Source organism: Lynx canadensis, chromosome C1, assembly GCF_007474595.2.
Source record: "Lynx canadensis isolate LIC74 chromosome C1, mLynCan4.pri.v2, whole genome shotgun sequence".
Lineage (NCBI taxonomy): Eukaryota > Metazoa > Chordata > Mammalia > Carnivora > Felidae > Lynx > Lynx canadensis.
The window spans coordinates 31,446,797-31,466,843 of record NC_044310.1 but is presented as its reverse complement, the minus strand read 5'-3'; the positions used below and the strand labels follow the sequence as shown (position 1 = coordinate 31,466,843).

The 20,047-nt window shown below is 45.7% G+C and overlaps 1 long non-coding RNA gene across 1 annotated transcript; it reads right to left on the bottom strand.

Annotated features, from left to right (window-relative positions):
• Positions 1-307: 307 nt before the first annotated feature.
• Positions 308-19,087, bottom strand: LOC115521581. The gene is made up of 3 exons (XR_003971111.1): positions 19,077-19,087; positions 16,476-16,481; positions 308-419 (listed from the first exon to the last, which is right to left on the bottom strand). It is a non-coding gene; the product is annotated as an uncharacterized LOC115521581 (long non-coding RNA).
• Positions 19,088-20,047: the final 960 nt, after the last annotated feature.

Genomic DNA, 20,047 nt, shown 5'->3' with positions numbered 1-20,047 from the left:
TCAAGTACTTTGTAATCAAAAGGTGAAGCAAATGCCCCAGAACCCTGCATTTTTATCGACCCTGCCGTGTTCCTACAAGAAGAGAACCTCAAAGAAGTCACCGGTTTTGCTCCCAGGGAGTAGAAGTCCCAACATTTCTATACCTGAATCTCCGAGAAAAGCACCAGGTAAAACGGTCACACTTTTTGAAGTAAAATAGTCACTAACTGAAGTGTGCACCTCTCCACACCCTTTAACCACCTGCTCAAGGTCAAATCAGAAGTGACAGTAATCTTGCTCCTGCTCCTTTCAGTGGTGACAACCCCTCCACTAAGATTCCCAGCTTCGCCGTTCGCTTTGATTCTCTCTTGAAGAAACTCCTTAAAATTGGCCGCATCCACGATTCCGTCTTCTCCAGGGTGGGTGCAGTCCAGGGTAAACTTTGTTTCTTTTCTTTGCCCTCTGCACCACAAGCTTTTTCACGGGTGCCATGGAGGCAGCAGAGGCAGAAAGGGAGGTGGACGCACTCTGCTAACATCTTTTCTCACTTGCACAGGCCCATTGATAGCCAGGCGTCACCACCTGCCCGGTGGGCAAGTCCTCCTTAATGTATGTGTTAATACAATAGGTCAAGTTACCTTTTCTGTGCTGGCTCCTAGGAATACAGACAACAGTGGGACTAGTATCTGCCCTGGGGCAGCTCCCAGGCCGGGGTGGGAAGGGGAGCCTGCTGCTATTACCAGCTCTGGGAAAGGCTGACCCAACAAAGGAACTGAATTGCTACGGGTTCTTTTGCCTTAATGCTAAGGATGTGTACTTGGGCTGCATTTACTGTGCCCCAGCGAGTCCTGGGCGAACACAAGTGGCTTCTCTGGCTCTCTCAGGATAAAGGGCAGTCCTTGCAAATTCTAGCTCCAGAAGGAAGCCAGGGTTCTTGGTGGGAAGTCTCTAAAGCCAGGAGAAGGAAACAGGACCCAGCAGAAAGCCCTACTTGTTAGCAGATTGGGAGTGTGTCCTCAGAGGCAGACGTTTAGTAACCAACTCACAAACAATGATATATTAGGCCAAAATGTCAGTTTAACTATTTTTAATAAGATTGTTTTTTAACATTGCTGTGAAAGTATTGTGTGCTCGCTGAAAAAATTTTAAGTGACATAGAAAATGTGCATTTCAACTTTTGTTGTCTAAATCATTAACATTTTGGTGTGTATATTTTCAGATCTATGCAATCACATATAATTATGTATAATTATATACATACATATGTGTGTCTGTTTTATACAAATGTGTATGGAGAGAGTGAGAGATCATTTTAAAAACATAAATTAAGGGGCACCTGGGCGGCTCAGTCGTTTGAGCGTCCAACTTTGGCTCAGGTCATGATCTTGCGGTTCGTGAGTTCGAGTCCCCCATCAGGCTCGCTGCTGTCAGCCTGTCAGCGCAGGGCCCGCTTTAGATCCTCTGTCACCCTCTCTCTGCTCCCCCACTTGTGCTCTCTCAAAAATAAATAAACATTAAGAAGTTTTGTAATAAAAAATAAAAATGTAAATTTAAAAAGTTACAGCATTTGAATACACATGTTATAATATATTATCTGTATGAGAATATTACACATATAGGTAATAATATGCTATTCAACTTGAGATTTTTTTTAAGATTTTATTTTTTAAATTTATTTATTTTGAGAGAGAGAGAGAAAGAAAGAGTGCACGCTGAGCCACCTGACTGAGCTACCCAGGAACCTCAAGATTTTATTTGTAAGTAATCTCTATGCTCAACGTGGGGCTCGAACCCACAACCCTGAGGTCAACAGGCACACACTCCACCAACTGAGCCAGCCAGGAGACCCTCAGCTTGTTTTTTTCCAAAATAGAAAACTAAGGGGCGCCTGGGTGGCTCAGTCATGATCTCACGGTTCGTGAGTTTGAGCCCCGCTTTGGGCTCTGTGCTGACAGCTCAGAGCCTGGAGCCTGTTTCAGATTCTGTGTCTCCCTCTCTTTCTGCCCCTCCCCCACTTGTGCTCTGTCTCGCTCTGTCTCTCAAAAATAAAAAATGTAAAAAAAAAATTTTTTTTTAAATAGAAAACTAGGTTGTGGGCCTCTTTCCACATTGGCACAAGTAGATAGGTCTCTCTCATTCTTTACCAGCTATACAATATGGACATACCATAAATTCCTCAATCCTCTGCTGATACATATGCATTTCCAGTCTTTGGTTATTACAAACAATGCTGCAAAGAGCATCCTGTTCTTTGCTCCCTCTTGCCAGTGTTTCTTTAAAAGAAATTCTCAAAGACAGAGTTAACTAGATCAAAGTCATAATATAAATATAAAGTCTTGATAGAAATTGATGAATTTCTGGGGTACCTGGGTGGCTCAGTCGGTTAAGCATCCAACTCTTGATTTCTGCTCAGGTCATGATCTCACAGTTCCTGAGGTCAAGCCCCGCATCGGACTCTGGGCTGAAAGTGCGGAGGCTGCGGGATTCTCTCTCTCCCTCTTTCTGCCCCTGCCCTGCCTTTCTGTCTCTCAGAATAAGTAAATAAACAAGAACTTAAAAAAAAAAAGAAATTGATAAATTTCTCTCCAAAATAATGTGTCCGTTTGCATTTTAGGAGAGGAACTACAGACACTGTGCCTCAACACTGGGTACCCTTTCATTTTTGCCAATCTGATACATGAAAAATATCATCACGTTGTTTTCATTTGGATCAGTTTTTTGTGTGTGTGGATTCAAGCATCACTTCGTGTGGGTTTTTTTTGGCCACTTGAATGTCATTTTCTGTAAACTGTATTTTCTCGTGTTATGTGCCTATTTTTCTTACTCATCTTTTTCTTTCTCACTTTTCTTCCTTTGTACTTAAAAAAATTTTTTTAATGTCTATTTTATTTTTGAGAGAGACAGAGCGTGAGCAGGACAGGAGCAGAGAGAGGGAGACACAGAATCCCAAGCAGGCTCCAGGCTCTGAGCTGTCAGCACAGAGCCCAACGCGGGGCTTGAACCCACGAACTGTGAGATCATGACCTAAGCCGAAGTCTGATGCCTAGCCAACTGAGCCACCCAGGTGCCCCATCCTTTGTACTTTTAAAAAATTTTGGTTTATAAGAGTTCTTTGAGTATCACCTTCTTAGTCCTCATCAGTCATATGGAAAGGAATCAATTATTTTCTTCAGTTTAGTGTGTCATTTGCTTTGTGTATGCTTTTTCCCCCTATAGAAGTTAAAAAATATTTATGCGGTCAGATCTGTCCATCTTTTTCTTTTTTCTTTTTTTTTTTTTTTTCCACGTTTATTTATTTTTGGGACAGAGAGAGACAGAGCATGAACGGGGGAGGGGCAGAGAGAGAGGGAGACACAGAATCGGAAACAGGCTCCAGGCTCTGAGCCATCAGCCCAGAGCCCGACGCGGGGCTCGAACTCACGGACCGTGAGATCGTGACCTGGCTGAAGTCGGACGCTTAACCGACTGCGCCACCCAGGCGCCCCTTTTTTCTTTTCTTTTTTTTTTTTTTTTTTTTTTCTTTCTGTCCATCTTTTTCTTGATAACTTCTGGGATTTGTGTCACGTCGTGGAAAGAATTTCTCTGCTCTGTGATTCCAAAGAACAAATATTCTCTGATAGTTTCTTCTATTATTGTTTTGGTTTTCATTTACACATTTTGGATGCACCTGGAATTTATTTTAGTCTATGCTATGAGTTAGGGGCACAGCTGGATTTTTTTTCCCAGATGGTCCATCATTTGCCCTTAAATGTGTAATATCCTGTCACATATGTGAAATGCCACCTTTATCGTGTACCAAATTTCCTATATGTCTAGGTCTGTCTGTGGATTCTATTCCCTTCCATTGATCTCTCCATCAGTTTCTGAGTCAGTTACACACTTTAATTCTTGCAACTTTTAATACGCTCATACTCTCTTCTGAACGCTTTCTCTTCGTAAGACTTCACCAAATCGGCTGGTGAGCTGCACACCTTTTCTCTGGCTGTGTTAGTGTCTTTGGAATGAGGTCAAACTGTCTCTTCCAGGTGGTTCTGCATTTCTTTATGTTCATTCATTCATGAGCATAGGCCATGAAGCAGAGTGGGGCTGTGGTGAGATCAAGAGAGACAGAGGGAGAACACAGACAAGGGCCTTGTCTCAAGGACTGGTTTTAGTGATTAACCCTCAAGGCCATTGTGATTTCCATGATTCCTGATTCCCAAATTCCAGGGGTGCTTTGCTGCCAGCCCAGGGATCCTCCTGGAAGCCACGCCCAGACCTGGTTGCTTTTGGATGCACTGAGCCATGGCTCAGCCAATGGTAACAGGGCCATAAAAAGTTGGATTTTAAATAAACCTGGCTTCCTCTCCAACATTGTTAGAGAGACGCTTATCCAGTTCACTCTGTTCCCATCAGATAAGAAAGAGCCAAAGCAGATGGGGTCATTGGGAACTACGGTGTGCCATGAGCTTTTAGAAATGGATTTTTTTGTGGGGGGCAGGGTAGGAGAACAGAAGAAAGAAACTGAGAAGACTGACTTAGTTAGAAATCACCTATCTTTGAATTCTGGTGGTGGAGAAGGCAGCATGCGGTCAATCTAGTCGTGTGACCTTGAACATGCCAGTTAGCATCTCTGGGCTCCATCTCACAGACACTCGGGGCCAATGAACAGGTGCCAGGTTCCTGTGGTTTTATCTGACCCTCCGAACATCTTTGGGTAGCATCGTTACACTCAGTTTATACACAGAAAGCCAAGCCTCAAAAAGGAAATTGACATGCCTGCGGCCAGTCACCCAGAAGGAGCAGAGTTAGGATGCAATGGGGATTGGATTCTGAATCCCTCACCATTTAGGAGACTATCCAACCCCCCTCCCACCCCAGGTCAGGTGCCCTGCTGTGCTACTGGACGTTTCCAAGAAGAGCCGGGAAGAAGGACTTGCCCCATCAGAAATCAGGCCTTCCTCTGAAGCTATATGCTATGAAGGCAGTATGGTACTGCATGGGGACAGACGGGCCCATAAGAAGGAATAGAGAGACCCAGAGCCACACCCACACATATATGGGACTTCGGGATAAAGCAGACATGGCACATCATGGTGAATAAAGAAAGAGGGTACAGTAAATGGAGCCTGGAAAAAATTACTTCACAGCATATAAAGAGATAGCTTTATGTGGATTAAGGGCCTACACTTCAAAAAGAAGACTTTAAAACTCTCAGTAGAAATAGAGGCAAATATCTTTTAGAGTTTGGGGTAGAGAAAGATTTCTGAAATAAGGCCCCAGAAACATTTACCAAAAAATAGAAGATTGGAAAACTTGACTGTCTTAAAGTTAAGAACTTAGGGGCGCCTGGGTGGCTCAGGCGGTTGAGCGTGTGACTTCGGCTCAGGTCATGATCTCATGGTTCATAAGTTTGGGCCCTGCATAGGGCTCTGTGCTGACAGCTCCGAGGCTGGAGCCTGCTTCGGATTCTGTCTCCCTCTCTCTCTGCCCCTCCCTCACTCGTGCTCTGTCTCTCTCTGCCTCAACAATAAAGAAAACTAATAAAACAAATAAATTTAAAAAAAAAAGTTAAGAACTTAGAAAGGAAAGCCATCTTAAGGGAAGTGAAAAGCAAGTTATGAGATAGGACAAAACAACCTAAGCCACAAGGGAATAGTATGAAGAATACATAAAGAACTACAAATCAAGAGCACCCGGGTACCTCAGGTGGTTAAGTGACCAACTTGTGCTTTCGGCTTAGATCGTGATCTTGTGGTTTGTGGGTTCCAGCCTTGCATCGGGCTCCGCACTGACAGTGTAGAACCCGCTTGAGATTCTCTCTCTCTCTCCCTCTCTCGCTGCCCCTCCCTACTCGCTTTCTCTCACTCTTTCAAAATAAATTTTAAAAATTAGAAAAAAAAAGAACTACAAATCAGTAAGAAAAACAACACAATAACAACAACCAAGAAAAGAGGACAAAGACTATAAGCAAGATGTTTCAGAGAGGAAGAAACACAGATAGCCAGTGTGAAGAGATGCCAAACATTGTTAGGGATCAGGAAAATGCAAATCAAAGCCTCAGCAAAACACCATTTTACATCCCTTCGATTTGTAGTCGTTAAAAGTCTGATAATCCCGGGTGTGGGAAGGGGTGTGGATCCCTAGGACCTTCTGCACATTGTTGGCAGGCATGTAAACCGGTGAAACCACTGTGGAAAAGTCTGGCATCATCTTCTGAAGCTGAGCATTTACAGAGCTTATGACCCAGCAACTTTACCCGTATATCTACGTAGTAAAGCCTGGAAACCATCTGGGATCAATGGCATTACTTATTCATAATCGTTCATCCCTTCTTCACCTTTGCCAGGTCTCCCTGTTGGCAAAGATTCTTTCCCAGTAGAGCTACAGCCGACCCTCAGCCTCCCAGAATGAGAACTTCTTAGTGCTATGAGCCATTGAAATATTCCAGTTTTTTGTTCCTGTGGGAAATGCTGGGAAATGTCCATTTCAAATGCCCATCAATGGAAGAGTGGTGAATGAAGTGTGAAATGCTCACACATGATATACAAGAGACAGCAGTCAAAATAAATGAGCTCCAGGGACATTCTTAAATATAAATTAATCTTACCAATTTGACATTCAGCAAGAAAAGTAAATCTCAAAAGATTATATGCAATATAATAGCCTTTCGTAAAGTTAAAAACGACTAATATGAAAAGGATTCTAGGGGCGCCTGGGTGGCTCAGTTGGTTAAGCATCTGACTCCTGGTTTTGGAGTCATGGTCACGTCATGGTCCCACAGTTCGTGAGATCAAGCTCCATGTTGGGCACTGCTCCCTCTCTATCTACCCCTCCCCTGCTCTCTCTCTCTCAAAATAAATGAATAAATATTAAAAAATGATTCGTTAGGGGTGCCTGCGTGGCTCAGTCGGTTGAGTGTCCTCCTTCGGCTTAGGTTGTGATCTCACAGTCAGTGAGTTCGAGCCCCCTGTCAGGCTCTGTGCTGACAGATCAGAGCCTGGAGTCTGCTTCAGACTGGAGTCTGCTTCAGACTCTGGGTCTCCCTCTCTCTCTGCCCCTCCCCCGCTCACGCTCTGTTCTCAAAAATGAATAAACGTTAAAAAATTTTTTTAATAATTTTTTAAAGGAACATATATAGTTGCAATAAATTATGATACGAAAAAGGAAAACAAGGAATGACGAGCGCAGGATCCAGAGCGATTGGCACCTCACTAGGGGGAGTAGGGCCGGGTTATCCATTGCGCATAGTGGACTCGGTGCCTTAAGTCCATAATATTTGTAGCACCCGTTGAAATGTTTAAATTTCCTTTAAATCAGAAGCAAAGGTCAAAGCATAATGTATAATATAAATATATTCTTTATATCAATGCAGTTATATAATAAACGTATATGTGTGTGTGTGTGTGTGTGTGTAGGAAGAGGCCCACAAAGGCAGAAGCATCCAGCTCCATGAAAGTCAAAACGTGGTACTGGGTCAGACAGAGGATGGGATGAGGGAATTTATGCTACTCGTAGAGTATAGCCAAAATTCTGGCTTTGGTTTTGGGTAACATGTGATGTTACTACAAATAACTAAACCAAGCGTAATATACATGGACAAACATTAACGGTGTATCACAAGCCAAGGGTTAGGATCATTTATTTCTGTCACCTAGGATCCCCTTGAAAAAACAGTTAGCAAAGACACTAAATGTTGGATTTGTAAACACCTTTCAAATAAAAATTTTTCAAGGTTTTTACTCAGAGATTTGAGCTTGCTTCTGTGAACATAAATTTTTAGATCAGATTTTGTATTTGCAACAGCTACACAAAATTCCCAATTGAAACTTTAAAAAATATTTTTAATGTTTATTTATTTTTGAGGGGGGGGGGGGTAAGGGAGGGACAGAGAGAGAGACACACACACACACAGAACCTAAAGCAGGCTCCAGGCTCCCAGCTGTCAGCACAGAGCCTGACGTGGGCTTTGACCTCACAAACCGTGAGATCATGACCTGAGCCAAAGTCAGATGCTTAACTGACTGAGCTACCCATGAGCGACCCCATCGAAAAATTTAAATATAGTTACCTCTACAAGTTACTATCACCACTTTTTTTTGCCAGCATTTAAGGACTTATGACAATTGAAATTTTATTTAAAGAATCTAACAGCCCTTCCTTTTCTGTCATTGATGAATGAAATGGATTAAAATGATGTAAATGGACTTTGAATTCAACAGGACTCTGTGGTATCGAGGATTTTAAAGGACTAATGAAGCCCTTACTTGCAGAATGTTCGAATGTTACTTGCATTGTTACAGCGGTCACCCTGCAGCTACTGTGGGCACCATCAAAAGAACACAGCCACCAGGGAGAGGTCCAAGTTTTTTGGAAGGCTGAGGTCTGCACATTTTGGGGAGAGGAGCTCTTTCAGATAAAGATTATGAAACGACAAGTATAAAATGAGTCTGAATAGGAGATTGCATTATTGGGCCCAATTCTTCACCTCTCCTTGTGTATACATTTCTGCCTTGTGACTTTGCAGGTCTGGCCACTAAAGGGGCAGAATATATTTCCATGGTTCTTGACACTGGACTTGGCCACATGACTTGCTTTGACCAATGGAGTGGGGTGGAAGTGACAGCATGCCATTTCTAAGGCCGCTTTGCTTGCCATCATCACAAGAAGGACATTTCTCGGTTAGCACACTGGTCCCAGGTGGAAGCTGAGACCCTTGGAGCTGAGCCGTCCCCCTGAGCCTGTCACAGATCATCTGACCACAGCTGCTCTAGCCTAGAGCTGAAGGGCCCCAGCAGATCTGCAGACCTACATAAATACATAATTATAGTTGCAAGCCACTGAGTTTGGGGGCATTATGGCAGGATGACAGCAATAGCTAATGAATTTAAGTGTAAGAAGATGTATTCATAATGAGAGAATAAATCACAACAGATTATCAAATTTTAACAGCTGACCGATAGCTCAAAAGTCTCAGAATCCAGAAAAGTACGCAATATTATTTTAAATTGCCCATCTGACATTCCTTTACTATTTCCTACATTTGGGGCTGCATTTTCTTTGGTTGCCCCTTCACACTCACGACAGCGATTTTGTATGTCTGTGTTTCCATACCAAGAAGAAAGAGACGATTCAGCTTTCTCCCTCCAGCACGGTGTATTCTCCAGCATGGACGAAAAATGGTGTTGATAATTCAGGAAAGTTTCTTCCCGTTTCACAAATAGCCACGTTGTGTAAATTTTCAGGATTGTTCTCAAACTCAGGAAAACTTCTGTCAAGTTTCTTTCGGGACACCTGAAGGCTTCTTGTGCAAGCGTCTAATCCTAAGTCCTCTGTTCATTGATGACACTCATTACTGTTTGCCATCCATGTCCTTTCATAGGGGCACAACACACCCTTTATTTTTTTTTTAAAATTTTAAGGCTTCTTTATTTTTGAAAGAGAGACAGAGTGCGAGCGGGGCAGAGAGGGAGGGAGACACAGAATCCGAAACAGGCTCCGGGCTCTGAGCTGTCAGCACAGAGCCCGACGCGGGGCTCGAACTCGCGGACCGTGAGATCATGACCTGAGCCAAAGTCGGCCGCTTAACCGACTGAGCCACCCAGGTGCCCCAATGTTTCTTTATTTTTGAAATAGAGAGTGCGAGCAGGGGAGGGGCAGAGAGAGGGGGAGGGGCAGAGAGAGGGGGAGGGGCAGAGAGAGGGGGAGGGGCAGAGAGAGGGGGAGACACAGAATCCGAGGCAGGCTCCGGGCTCCGAGTTGTCAGCACGGAGCCTGACTTGGGGCTCGAACCCACGAACTGCGAGACCATGACCTGAGCCGAAGTCAGATGCTTAACCGACTGAGCCACCCAGGTGCCCCAACACCTTTTAGGTTCTCCCAGTCAGTTCAGTAATTTGCATCAAGCTTACAAAAAAATCGAATTTTTTTTCTCATATCGTGTCCATGTGATCCACTCCTTCATGTTAAGTGGATCATGAAAGATTCCGGGAGCCTCTGCACACCTGCTTTTCACACTGACCCATCCCTCTTAGGGATGGGTACTGCTTTGGGAATGATCTGAAATTTTTTGGTTACAATTTTCTTCATTGATTTCATTGTTCATTTTTAAGGCTTTTACTTCATATTCTACTAAGTTTTCATATTTGCATCAGTTATTTAATATTTATGTCCGTTATTTAATATGCTTGCCAGTTATCTAATAATATATATTTAAAGATGACAAAAAACAAGAAGGTACCCTTACATAGACTTCCAAATCAGCAATCTGTGATTTCTCAGTGGTTTTATTGAAACTCAGATGCCTCTCCTTCAGACAGACTCAAACGCCTCTCCCCTCGACTCAGAGAGCCTTTCTTGTCACTTTCCAGTCTGGGACCCTCCTTTCTTTTCCTTCGTAGCAGTTGACCTGAGATTCGTTACACGCTGATGTGTTTATCAGGTGTCTCCTCTGGCAGAAGCTAAGGGAGTTTTGGATCCTTTAAATGCCTCAGCCCTAGAACATTGATAGAAAAATAAACAACAAATGTTTGTGGAGTGAATGAGTGAGTGAGTGAGTGAGTGAAATCACGTAAGTGACGCCAGAGCATGTCTGCACTGTGGTTCCTGTCCAGATTCTCCACCCATTTCCAGGGCTGGTAAGAGCCCCAGTCTACTGGGAGCTGCTGTGGGCCGAAACCCCAGCCAAGCTCCCCAGGCACATCTCTCTACTCAAACAACCTCCATCTGCAGCCTATTTTCCATGAAACAAAGGAACAGACTCCCCAACCCAAAGTCTCTTCTCAGCCTATGATTACTTCCCCTACCTTTATATCGTTCATACGCCACGATTTGGCTCGACGTATTCTTTTTACTCCCCTTAAACTATTAACCCCATTGCGCCCGCCAGCTCAGACTGGGGTCATCACGTCCCTCCGCATGTGAGCGGAACCATTTTCCCTTCTCCAGGTGCTCGGATGGAGAATCTACACGCATCGGCGCCGCGTCTCTCTGCCCCTGCTCCCAGTCTGATGGGGCGCGCCTTCTCGACCGCTCTCTGATCTCCGAACCGCTCACTAACACATGCATCTCTTTCCCCACAGCCTACACCCCAACATAAGCACCAGAGACTAGTCTCCCACTGGGGTTCTCCACCAGTCTCTGGAACGGTTTGTTACGATCACCGCCCTAATCAAAACCCCCAAAGGCTTCCCAACCTCCGCGGATGAAGCCGCAAGGCCCACGTGACCCGCCCCACCCTGCACACTCACCTCTACCTCTGCCCCCCTGTTCTCTGCGCTTCCATCGCTCTGCCCTCCTCTGAGTCCCTCCAAAATGCCGAGCTCCCTCCTGCGGCTTTGCACATGCTCTTCCCTCTGCGTGCAACACCCTTCAATTCCCGCTTGGCCTGGCGTCTCCTGCGCTTCCTCGGTCTTGGCTTTAGATGTCATATCCCGTGAGATGTGACCTATCCTTGACCCTCCGGACAAGTCCGGGCCATCTGTTTCATACCCCCATTGTGCACTTTCCTTTTCCTTCCTGATACATCTCAGAAACAGGTAGTTATTTGTATAATTAGTTTTTCAGTGTCTGTCTTCCCCGAAGACAGCAATCTCTGCAAGGCAAAAAAAAAAACTTGTATTACAATAATAGCCAACGTGCGTACAGGCCTTACTATGTGCTGGGTAATATTCTAAGCACTTTGCCTTTATCATCTCATTCAATCCTCACAGTAACCCCTTGAGATAGATCTATATCTTTCCTGTTTGAAGAGTGAGGAAACTGAAACCCAGAGAGGTCCAGGAACCTGCCCAGGATGCACAGCTAAAACTGGTGGAACCAGGATTGGAACCCAAGCTGTCTGTTCCAGAGTCCTTGATTTTTCCCACTTCCCTTACTGCCTTCCATGTCTGTCTTGTTTCCCATTATATCCCCAACACTCAGCAGAAGATGCATAACAGGTGTTTCATACATACTGACCGAAGGTATGAATAAACACGCACCTGCCGAGCACCTACTAAATGCAAAGCACTATGGAGAAATTAAAAATATGGGTCTTACCCTCCCGGAGCTTTAACTCTAAGAGCATGAGGAAAAGAGAAATTTTTCTTGACGGGAGCATACAAAAGAGGTTCTCAGAGGAGGTGTTTTTGATGTTTCTCCAAGAACAGAGGACAGATAAGAGGACGGAAATGGGCTGGAGGGCAGAGGAAAGGGGAGCAGGGAGGCAGACACTGGGGTGTTGGGGGTGGGAGCCAGCAGCCTGGGAGGGGCGCCTGCATGCTGGGGTGAGAGGGCTAGAGCAGGGGCATGCACACCGAGCTGAGGCCCAGAGGAGGGCCTCACCCTACCAGACAGAGGAGAGGGCTCCAATGTGGGCCTCCAGGGATTAGTCCATTTTGCTGGGGAGGAAGCCTTTGTGGGAAAGCACGACCAACCTATGCAGAGTGTACAGGCAGGAAACTGCAAAGGGTGTTCCGGAAACACAAGCATGTTCTGTGGGATATTAATAGGGTTTCACAGTCAAACTCATTTGGAAAATTCTGGATTGAACAAGGTTAAACAGATTTCTTTCCTGAAGGCTTTCTCAGAACCCTTAGTATACGAAAGTGCATTGCGTCTACAAGACAGGGATACCATCTCCAAAAATGGCTGTAGACTAGTTTATTATTAACCTGAGTGTTACAAAGAGGGACGCCTGGATGGTTCAGTCAGTTGAGCATCTGACTTCGGCTCAGGTCATGATCTCATAGTTTGTGGGTTCGAGCCCCATGTGGGGCTTCGTTCTGACAATGCAGAGCCTGCCTGGGATTCTTTCTCTCTCCCCCTCTCTCTCTGCCCCTCCCCTGTTCGTACTCTATCTCTCCATACCTTTCTCTCTGTCTCCAAAAACAAAAAAACAAAAAACTTAGAGAAATGGCAGAAAAAGGGGCAGGTAAAATAGCCTGGGGTGGGGGCACCTGGGTGGCTCAGTCGGTTAAGTGTCTGACTTCATCAGCTCAGGTCATGATCTCACAGCTCGTGAGTTCGAGCCGCATGTTGGGCTCTGTGCTGACAGCTCAGAACCTGGCACCTACTTTGGATTCTGTGACTCCCTTTCTCTCTCTCTGCCCCTCCCCCACTCATTCTCTCTCTCTCTCTTTCTCTCTCTCTCAAAAATAAGAAACACTTAAAAATATAATTTAAAATATCCTGGGGTGTCCCAAATTTTGACCTCAGCTAGAGGCCGTTGGAAGAGTAAAGGACTGTTTAGCAGGGAGGGGCCCTGACCACGGCTGGGGGGTAGGAGGCCATCTCTGCGGCTCACATGGGTAATGGATATGAGGAAAGAGAGAAACTAACATTTATTGTCCACTTACGCATCTGGCCACTGTGTTCGTGCTTTACATATACACATGTATTTGGTCTTCTTTCTAACTCTGCAAAGCTGTGTGCTGTTTTCCCTGCTTGAAAATTGAGGAAACTGAGGCTCAGAGAAGCGATGACTAACATTTGTTAAGTATGTAATATGCTCTAGGAACATTTCTGAGTGGTTTATAGACCACAGCTATTATGGACCAGAGCCAGGACTTGAACCCAGACTATCTGACTCCATGGCCATGCTAACCACTCCATATTTTGTTCTGGATGTTCAGTATAAATCTTCGTATATTAAACTGTGAGATGCCAGGGGTCATGAGCCATGGCTTCCGCAGGAACCAGGAGCCAGCTCAGGCCTAACCCTATGTGGGTTTCAACAAATTCATCCATTCGTTTGCTCATTCATTCATTCATTCATTCAACAAGTATCTATTGAGCAGCTTTGATATGCCAGGCACTGTTCTAGGAGCTGGGGATAAAGCAATGGAAAAGGGAGAAAAGACCCCTGTTCCCAGGGCAACTACGTTCTAGTGGGGATCCAGACACTAAACAAAGACAAAAATGCGCATGCAAGAAAAACATCAGCCAGTAATTCATGCAAAGAAGTAAAAGAGGGTTCTATGGCAAGCAGTTGACTGGTTGTTAACAGCCTTCTAAGGAGTTGACATATTAACCCAGTCCCGAATGATAAGAGGAAACCAGCCATCTGAACATCAGGGGTAGAGCATCTAGACAAAAGAAACAGCAAATGCAAAGACCCTCACAGGGGAATCAACTGAGCATGTTTGGGGAACAGAGGGAAACCCAGTGCAGCTGGAGTATTGGTTAGTGAAGGGAGACAGTGAGGAAGGGACCACATCTTGGAAGCTTCATCAGCCAGAGGAAGAGTTTTATTATTATTATTTTTATCTCAAAGTACATTTTTTATTTATCTTTGTACTTTCCCCTCACTGATTTAAGTAGCCAACACAATATTTTTATAACATAGGTACACAGTGAATGTTTATTGAATGAACTGAAATAAGCAAAATCCCAAAGGCCTGGTTTGGTGCTAAAATTATCTTCTTTTTTTTTTTTTTTTTTTTACTTGTTTTATTTTTTATTTTTTTTAAATTAACATCCAAATTAGTTAGCATATAGGGCAACAATGATTTCAGGAGTAGATTCCTTAGTGCCCCTTACCCAATTAGCCCATCCCCCCTCCCACAACCCCTCCAGTAATCCTCAGTTTGTTCTCCATAGAGTTGTATTATTTTTTATAATTTATTATTTGTTTCAAAATATGATAGAAGCAGCTGGAGAGTTCTAAACAGGGAAATGGCATGATCTGACTTTTTAAAGTTAATAGGCTTTATTATTATTTTTTTTTTACATTTATTTATTTTGAGAGAGACAGAGACAGCACAAGCGGGGGGGTGGGAGGTGGGAAACAGAGAGAGAGAGAGAATCCCAAGCAGGCTCCATGCTGGCAGCTGCAGGGCCCGATGCAGGGCTCGAACCAGCGAACTGTGAGATCATGATCTGAGCTGAAACCAAGAGTCAGACACAACCGACTGAGCCAGCCAGGTGCCCTTAGGCTTTATTTTTTAAGGTAGTTCTAGGTTCTAGGTTTAGAGTAGTTTTTTTTTTTTTTTAAACATTATTTTTGAGGGAGAGAGAGCATGTGCACGTGCATACACACACACACACACACACGCGCGTGCGCGCGAGCGGGGGAGGGACAGAGAAAGAAGGAGAGACAGAATTCCAAGTAGACTCCATACTGTGAGTGCAGAGCCCACGAACCATGAGATCATGACCTGAGCAGAGGTCAAGAGTTGGACACGTAACTGACTGCACCACCCAGGCACTTAAAAACTTAAGGGGAAAGTACAGAGAATTCCCATATACCCTTGTACCCCCAACACACACACACATACACACACATACACAATTTCCCCTATTATTGACACCATGCATTAGTGTGAAACATTCGATACAATTAATGAGCCAATATTAATCCATTATTATTAATTGAAGTCCACAGTTTACATTAAGGTTTACTCTGTGCTCTACAAATGTGGTAATGAATGACATCTTTCCACCATTACAATATCATATAGAATAATTTCACCGCCCAAAAAAACTCACCTGTGCTCCACCTGTTCATCCTTCCCTCCCTATGAAAACCCTGGAAACCACTGATCTTTTTACTGTCTCCACAGTTCTGTCTTTTCCAGAATGTCATGTAGTTAGAATCATACACATGTAACCCTTTCAGACTGGCTTCTTTCACTTGATCTGACTTTTTAAGAGATCACGTTGGCTGCTTTGTAGAGAATAGATTGAAAGGGGACAATATGACAGCAGGCAGGCCAGTCAGAAGGCGAAGCAGTTGTCTGGGGCTCAGACAAGCGGGTGGCCAGGTTGGTGGGGGAGAAGTGGATGGCCTCGGACACCTGTCCTGGGCTCTCGGATCTGCAGGTAGGCTGGCTGCAGAGGGTGGTCGGGGGAGGAAAAAGCTAACGGTTACACCACAGGGTTAAACAGGTCCGAGAGTGAGCAATGGTATAAAGTTTTCATAGATATTGCTGTGATTTTGTTTATTTACTTAAGTAAAAAGGATTTTCCTCCTAGAATTGAACAAACAGATCCCAAAACATCTCCTTGTGTGCTTAGGATCACCCAGAAACCAGGTCTCCCTTGGATGGCAGAACTCCAGCCTCCTCATCCAGAACTCTGCCACCGGCTGCCAGCCCCCGATCCCTCAGTGTCTTTGTTACGTATCTTCTCTTCTCCGGTGGTCGTTTTGTTACATAATCAATAAACCACTAACAGAAGTAAAAGGCTTCCAGATTTATATACTGCTGAGTCCCTGACTGGAAAACCTTCCCCTCTGCCCTCCTTAAAACCCTCCTGGCTTCTCAATGCACCTGGGGGAAAATACCCACTTGGAATTGAATCTCAGCAAAACTGCTTGTTAACTTATCCTGACCCCTGAATTACTTCAGCTTATTTTGGTCTCAGGTGGCTACTCTAAGTCAAAAACAAAAACAAAAACAAAAAGTGGAGGGAGGGGAAATTGATGGATTTCTTGGGAGGCTATGGAGGCACATCACAGATCGAAGGCTGAGGAGTTGAATAAACAATCAGTATGAAGGACAGGTCCAGGGTCCTTCTGGGGACAGGGCTACTGTGACCAGATCCTGTGTCTCTCTACTGCATTCACCATCCTAGAAGACACTGGATGGTCCCAGCTTGGGTCTAGAGTGCACTCACCCCTGCTCAGGACTGTCAGATCTTGGGGAGGGAGCTCAGTGCCACACGGTACCAACTGGGTGGCTGCCCATGAAGGCAAAATCTTCACAGGGGTTGGAGCTGCTAACGCCCCACCGGACAGTGTTGGCCATCTGTCCCCAGTAATCCCTTAACTCAATCCCAGCACTTCTCTGAATGTCTTGTAATCATTTCTTGACATGCGTTTCCCTTTCACTGGGCAGTGGGTTCTTCAGGGACGTGGCCTCAACTCACTTAGCTTGGCATGCTGCAAAAGAGGTCCCCCAGGTGCCGTCCTCTCTTCTTCTACATTAGCCTGGATTTTTAGCTAGGCTCATGGCCTCCCAAAGTAACGACATGTCCCAATTTACTTTGCAGCTTGGGGTGACCAAGTGACAAAGTTCTGACTAATGCATAAGAACGAGGATGATATGAGGGGCGCCTGGGTGGCTCAGTTGGTTAAGCATCCAACTCTTGGTTTCATGAACTCTTGGACCATGATCTTGGTCATGATCTCACGGTTTGTGGGTTTGAGCCCCCATAGGGCTTTGTGCTGACAGCCCCACATAGGAGTCTGCTTGGGGTTCTCTCTCTCACTCTCTCTCTCTCTCTGCCCTTCCCCCACTCACACTGTTTCTGTCTCTCTCAAAATAAATAAATAAACTTTAATTAGGAGAAGAAGAAAAAAAGAATGGGGATGGTTATGAGCCACTGCCAGTCATATGTTTCCTGGGATGGGGCATGCCCTCCCGTTCTCATCCTCCTCCTGCAGGCTGGAAGGTGAACGGGTCCTATCGGACCACGTGGAAAAGAACAACTCCTTAGGGATGGCAGAGTCACCAGACAGAGAGATCGGGGCCCCTGACACCCTGAAGCCGTCCCATCCGCTTTCAATTCCCTCCCCCAACCCCCTCCAGAATATCCTAAAAGACAGCAAAACCTGTTTTCTCTTTAAGTCTTCCTGCCAGCATAATCCTAATATAACCCACCTTAATAACCATGCTTCACATGGTGACTGACACTTAGTAAATACTCAGTAAATTACGGTTGAATTATGAAATCAATTGCAAAAAATAAGAAATCCTCGATTCCAGCATTTAACCCATCACCTGTTTGCATGTTCCCTTTCAACTCTTCTCCACATGCAGGTGATACTTATAACAGAGGTATAATTAGAGCAGAAATATAATTTTATACCAGCCTTTTCCCTTTAACAGTAATTGCAAGTAAACATTTTCCATGTTAAGTCAGATTATCATAGTTTTAAATGGGTGTGTAATTTTCCAACAAAGAGATCAACCATGATTTACCCAATCACTCCCTCATTGTTTGATACGTCCATTTTTTTCCTATTTTTTTTTTTTGCAATTAACTGATAACGTTTCAAGGAAGCTACTGATGACTCTAGTTTTTTGCCCCTTATTTTTGACAGATTTCTTACTGTCTGTTCTAGTATCTTGGAGTACCCTCGACCTTCACCGGCCACCCTCAAGCTTTATCATTTCCAGTTCGCTTCGGAATGATGGTCACGATGAGATGAATAATTGTAAGTGCAACAGGTGCATTGCTGCCCACTGATTACATAACTGTGCCATGCTGGGCACTGGTCCCACGTCTGTAACTGCATGTCTATATATACTCCCTCTTGTACTTGCCACATCCCAGGCAAAGTGGCAAAAAGCACAAGTCCCAGAGTTAGACTGGATTCGAATCTTGACAAGATTGTTTCCTGTGAGACCTCGGGGACCCTACCTAACCTCTCTGTGCCTCTATCTCCTCATCTACAAAGTGGAGATGGTAACATTCTCTGCATGGGGTCGCCGTGGGCACCAAGGGAGAGAACAAATTACAGCTGGTGTTTCTCGAGCGCCTACTAGGTGCCAAGTGCTGTGCCAAAGGCTTTGCGGTAATGACCTCATTTGTTCCTTGCCAGAGCATCGGGGATAAATGCCTCCGCCCCAATTTTGCAGACGAGGCACCTGAAGCTCAGAGCACAGACATGCGGCACGGAGCTGAGTGCTTCTCGCACAGGGCGGTCCTTGGCGTCAAAGCCCCAAGTTCCTTCCAAAAGGATCCTTCTCTTTATGGCATTTACAGAGCCAGAGCCTGTGCCCCCAAAGCCCAGCTTCTGCAGCACAATCTCTCCCTCCACCTGTCCCCCCACCCCATCCAGCAACGCGCAGCCTGCTTTCCAAACCTGCAGAACAATCCATTGTCCTTCCCACGGCTACCACTACGGCATGGAATACCCCAGAAGCCCAGTTAGGAACTATAACCATTTGTCCAGCATTTCCTCTGGCCAGACCTTGTGCTTGGTGCTTTACGTCATCATCTCCTTTAATCCTCAAAACGGTCCTAGGGCATAAGCACCGTTACCCCTTAATGCAGGCCAAGAAGTGAGTGAGACAGTCACAGAAGTGCTGGGATTGAGTTATGGGATTACTGGGAACACCACACTTTATAGGTGGGGAGACCCAAGCCCGGACTGGAAAAGCAAGTGGCCCCGTGTCATAGGATTACCGCACGGAAGAGCTGAGAGTTGCAGCCAGGCAGGGGAATGCAAGCCTGGCGTCTTGCTGTCCTCACTCGCCATCCTCGCCTGGGATGGCGGTTTCCAGGGGATGGGGAAGGTCGTGGAGTGATGGTCCCAGGTTGCCACTGCCGATGCCACACAGAGGGCACCAGCACAGTGCGCACCGCCCCCCCCCCAAGGCCCACCTGGCCTCTCATGGCCCGAGGCACAAAGGCAGGGGCCCGATCCAAGTTAGTGTTGTCGGATGAGTTCTCTGTGCCGCCCCTGAAATAGCCCAATTCTGCAGCTTCTGCTCCGGGAGGCGGCAGGCAGCTCCCGGAATAGCTCTTTCCTCCTGCAAGGTGACCTAGTTAGTTGGTTCCTCTCGTCATGTGAGGTTGGCTGCGCAAGCCATTCACCTGCCTCCCTCTACACAGAAAAGGCTCAGTCCAGCACTTTCCTCTCCCCCTTCCCCCAGTGCTGCTCTAGCCTCTCCCCCCTGTTCACTCATCCTGGAAGTGTGGGGAGTGGGTAGTAAGACACTGAGCTTCGTGGCCTCAAAACACGATCACGAACATCATCGTGCTTCCTTCCCACTGCAGATGGAAAGGGAGGGCTTACTATCATCCCATTTCACAGGGGAGGAAATGAATGCACAGAGAAGGTAACAACATGAGCAAGGACACACAGCGGGCAGGACGCAGAACCAGGATGTGCCTGGCACCGAGACCTGTGTTTTCACGGGGTCCTGAGCAGCCCGGTCGCCGTCTCCCCTCTCAGGAGCCCCAGTAACTACACCTGCCCCCCTCCACCCCCGACCCCCACCTGTGATGCGTCTCCCAAACACCAGTGGCAGGATGGGCTGCAGAGCTTGAGATCAAAGACCTCGAGGTCCACCAGACCAGGGTTGGAGCTGCGGTTTGAACCTGCGGTTGGAGCCTGCGGCATTTATCAACTCTGTGACCTCAGGCAAGCTGCTTTCCC